The sequence below is a fragment of the Marmota monax genome, unplaced genomic scaffold (genome assembly GCF_021218885.2).
Source record: "Marmota monax isolate L192 unplaced genomic scaffold, Marmota_monax_Labrador192_F-V1.1 WCK01_AAM20220418_F8-fsc00443, whole genome shotgun sequence".
Lineage (NCBI taxonomy): Eukaryota > Metazoa > Chordata > Mammalia > Rodentia > Sciuridae > Marmota > Marmota monax.
In genome coordinates this window covers 259,511-264,348 of record NW_026694247.1, presented here as the reverse complement: position 1 = coordinate 264,348, position 4,838 = coordinate 259,511, and the positions used below count along the sequence as shown (strand labels likewise).

At 35.4% G+C, this 4,838-nt stretch overlaps 1 non-coding gene across 1 annotated transcript; it reads left to right on the top strand.

Annotated features, from left to right (window-relative positions):
* The first annotated feature begins 4,427 nt into the window (after positions 1-4,427).
* LOC124108524 (U6 spliceosomal RNA) lies at positions 4,428-4,534 on the top strand. The gene has a single exon (XR_006856705.1). It is a non-coding gene; the product is annotated as a U6 spliceosomal RNA (small nuclear RNA).
* Positions 4,535-4,838: the final 304 nt, after the last annotated feature.

Sequence of the window (4,838 nt, the reverse complement as noted above, 5' to 3'; positions counted from 1 at the left end):
CACATATTTCAAATAATGTTTTTCTGAATAAATATTCAGATAAATATTTTCAGTTCTTCTTTGAACAGAAATATTTGTCAAAAGTAACTACAGAGAGCAAAAGGATCAGAATCTTTTGGAGATTTGTGTATCTTGCTGTTTGTCAGCCTTTATCATTGTGTAGAATGCCTTTTAAAAATTGAAATGGAAAGGGTGAAGAAAGAGAGATAAGAGAGAAGGAATTGTGATGGATGTCATCTCTGTGTACTCCTAGGTAACAAAAGACAAAGACCCTCAATACTTTTTTTTTTATATGACACATATCTCCTTTGTATTATTTCCCCTTTTGCCACTCTGTGCACATTTTTTAATATATATATATATATATATATATATATATATATATATATATATATATATATAGTTTCAGAGAGGAAAGACAATACCATTTTCCTTAGAAGTAATTTCCCCTGGCTGCCTACTCAACCTCTTTCTCATGACACATAAGAAACTGTATCAACAGTGGCAGTCCTTAACCCCTAAAAGGCATAAAAATTGACATTTAAGTGGCCTTTTAACATTTTACTATTCAATTAGCCTGCTGCAATCAGTGTATTCCTGACTGGGTGGTATGCTGGGAGCAATCCAGCAAAAAAGGTGGAAACAGCCAGATTCAGATGGGGTTATGACCTAGGAAACAAAATTTTCAGTACATTTTCGTGCTGTCAGGGGTTAGTAGCTCAAATCATCAAGAAAGAAGACTGAGAAGAAAAACGTATACTTGCTGCATTAGTTACCCAAGGGCTCCCATTGAGGGGATCCTAAATGTTTTCCACGAATACAATGTGTCTCCAAATACATTGTCTTTGTTCTTGGTGTTAAATCCACTCTTGTATCTCTTACTCAAAAAGGGACATTATTTTATGTGTAAATTGATGAGACTGGAGTTATAATAGAATCTTCAATACGTAGTGAACTTACAAGAGGTCATAAAGTGTTCCTTATTTAAGGCTCTGTTACAGAGATTTAAACCACTCTACCCAGGTCATTAAAATAAATTTACAGGACTACATGATGGACCCTTCACTCTCTATATTATAAAGATAATAAAGATTGACCCTCTGGGCCAGTGCAGTGGCACACAACTGTAATCCCATTGGTTCAGGAGGCTGAGGCAGGAGCATCGTGAGTTCAAAACCAGCCTCATCAACAGCAGGGCTCTAGCAACGTGGGGAGACCCTGTTTCTAAATCAAATACAAAACAGGGCTGGGAATGTGGTTCAGTGGTTGAGTGCCCCTGAGTTCAATCCCCAGTATCACTCCTGTCCCCCAAAAGATTGACCCTCTGCCATGATATTTCTTTGATGTTGGTGGACAACAAGATGTTAGCAGATAAAACACAAACATTGGCCTGACTTATGTTTCTGTAATTAGGTTTGTTCTTTTACCCTCCTGACGTTGTTATGAAAAGAAAATGCCTCATCTAAATAGTTGCTCCATGTGACTTCCATGTGATTCACCTGGAGAAGATCCCAGTCCCAATCAGCAGATCTAGCTGGATCACAGACACTTAGAAAATAAATACTTATTACTGAATGTTCTTAAAGATGTTGGGTTGTTTAATACATAGCGAGGCATTTAAGAACTTACGCAATTATTTTAAGGGCTGAAGGAACTGGTTCTGGGTCAAACCCTAGGAATGACTTCACAAAACCTAACTGGCAAACTCACAAGGAAACTGCTCTTTCTGATCCAACTCAGTTGCTACAGGAATCAGTGACTCAAATATTATACCATCTTAGTCATCATACAGAGCCTAGGAACTCAAGCCCCAACTATTAGGTTCAAGAAAACATTGCTGCAGTTTTCTTCTTCCCACTCATTAACTTGAGTTCCAAGGTCATATCAAGTGAGTGCTATGATTGATGGTTCTTCAACATCATTGCAAAGCCTACTGAAAAGGAGTCCAGTATGGTGTGACTTAGTAATATAATAAGAGCAAGCAGTCATAGTGAAAGACACTAGCAGGAACAAACAACAAAAGGTGGGGAGCAGTTCAGGATTCTATACTGCTGGATTCATAGTAACTTACATGAATTATCAGGTGGAATGTAGTCTTCACAGAAGAACCTAATGAAAAGGCCAATTCATCTCAGTGGTTACTATTAGAACAAAAAAAGTTGGGAGAATAGAACCTAATGCTTATATACAGAGAGATAAATTCACTTGAATTGTCCTAAATAACATGTGTGGGAGTTGTAGGCTAATATAATATCCTGGCATGATTAAAGAAAAAGCAACTATGTAACATCAAACCTCACTTGAATTGAAGGCTAGAAAGAATTAAGTTAGTCAATAGATGACATTCATTATCTCAAGCAAGACAGGACCTACTTCTTTCAAGAATCTGTGAACAGATTATACTCAATGTTACAATTCCCAAGTTATTTGCATGCTCATTAAAATTTGTTCAATTGAATTCAGCTAGATTAAAAGCGCTTTGTGGTAAACCAACATAGATACACACACACACACACACAAACATGTGCAAGCATGCACACATTTTTATCTATTGTTTTACACAGTAGAAAATGATGACGAACTATCTTGAAAAATGTTCCATGATTAATGGAATTGGCATGATTAATGGAAAATGGAGATGTTCAATTTTTTACCATTTTTTATCACTGTGATATCAGTTGTCTACTATGTACTCTGAACATTTATTTATGTTTGAGTAGGAGTGGGGCCATCAACCCAGCCCACGACACAGGAATTTTTGTGAGAATAACAATAGATAATTCCTGTATACACTTGCAATTTTTAAAGTACTATAGTCATATGAATTATGTCAGGATGATTAGTGTTAGCCTAATTTGGCAAAGGAAAATGTCACATTTGTAAATATTTCTAAGTCAACAAAGCCAACAGTGGACAGGCTAGGTTCATTTGTTGCTATGGTGATGCATTTCAGGTAGATGAATTTGGTTAAAAAAAAATTCCATGAGCTGATTTTCTTTCAATTGGGATGTTTTTTTCTTTTCATAATGCATGCCTTATTATAGAATTCTATCTACCATAAAGGTTTTAATCATCAACATGGTAAAATTCATCACAGATTAAAAAAGGTTACTAAATATATTATTGGATCTAGTTAAATATTATCTCTACTAAATTTTATATGAACATCAATAGAGTTAATTTGTATGTTCATTTATGGTAATATACAACAACACTTCATACTAAGTTTTACTATTAGCCCTTTATATGTATAAATTTTTGTCTATCTTTACTATCTTAGTAAATCCAAATCAATTCTTAAAAGTAAAATGAATACCCTTGCTTACAATCTTCTCCACTAACATTATCATATTATTCCTTTGTACATAGATATTCAGATATCAAACCTAAGAATATATCCTAGCTCTGCAAGACCTTATACAGTAAATACGTAAGTTTTTTTTTTCTATTTTTGTATATTAGAAAAAAAAACCTGAATAAAAACTCATATTCAACAGAGCAGATCTGTGATAAACTGTGGCTAAAACTCTTAAATCAGAATAACTGAATCAAAATCATCCCTATTATATCTCCAATTTCTATTTTTCCTGAAATCTTGTATCATAAAACTCATTCAAATCAAACATGTTAGTTTTCATGGGTATCTCCCATTCAAAAATATATGATAATATTTTTTAAAAAGCCATTTTGGTACATTTGCCTTTTTTTTTGTTGTTCCCTTCCTTCATTCCACCCTCTTTTTGAAAAAAAATGAATCATCTTTTCTGTATTGATTTTACATTGATTGGTGCATTTTTGCTGAAGAATGTTGCCATATATCTTATTACCTCTTAAAATATACAAGGAACTCTACTAACACAGGAGGAAAACAAACAAACAGTAACCTGCTTAAAAAGTAAACAAAGAATTTAAATACACAATTTTTTCCAAAGAAGACATAAAAAGGACAACAAATATATAAAAATATGCAAAACATTAATAATCATTCATGGAGATATAAACCAAAACTTTACTGAGATATCACTGCAATCCCGTTAGCCTAGGTATTATCAAAAGGAGGAGGAGGAAAAGGAGAAAAAGAAGGAGGAGGACGAGAAGGAGGAGGAGAGGAGGAGAAGAGGAGGAGGAGGAGGAGGAGGATGAGGAGGAGGAAGGTGGCGGCAGAGGAGGAGGAGGGGAGGAGGAAAAAGAAGGAGGAGGAGGAGGAGGAGGAGGAGAGGAGGAGGAGAGGAGGAGGAGGAGGAGGAGAGGAGGAGGAGGAGGAGGAGGAAGGAAGGAAGGAAGGAAGGAAGGAAGAAGAAGAAGGAGGAGGAGGAGGAGGAGGAGGAGGCAGAGGAGGAGGAGGGGAGGAGGAAAAGGAAAGAGGAGGAGGAGGAGGAGGAAGTAGAAGAAACAGTGTTGGCAAGGAAGCAGAGAACAGGTACCCTGTGTTTGCTGTGGCAGCACATATACTAAAATTGGAATAATATATAGAAGATTAGTATGGCACCTGTGCAAAGATGACATGCAAATTCAAGAAATATTCCATATTTTTTTCAATGGAGAGCACCACCAATAGACTAGACCACTTGAAAGACAGAGTTTTAGGTAATGAAGACAAAATATGTAGTCTTGAAAATAAAGTTGACCTTGGAAAAAAGATGTTAAGACACCATGAACAGAACATCCAATAAATAAGAGATAATCTGAAAGGACTGAATTTATCAAGATTAATAAAGGCTCAGAGACACAAACTAAAGGTATGCACAACTGTTTCAATGAAATAATATGAAAAATTTTCCCAATCCTAAAGAATGAAAAGATAAATAAATACAGAAGCTTGAGGTTCACTAGATATA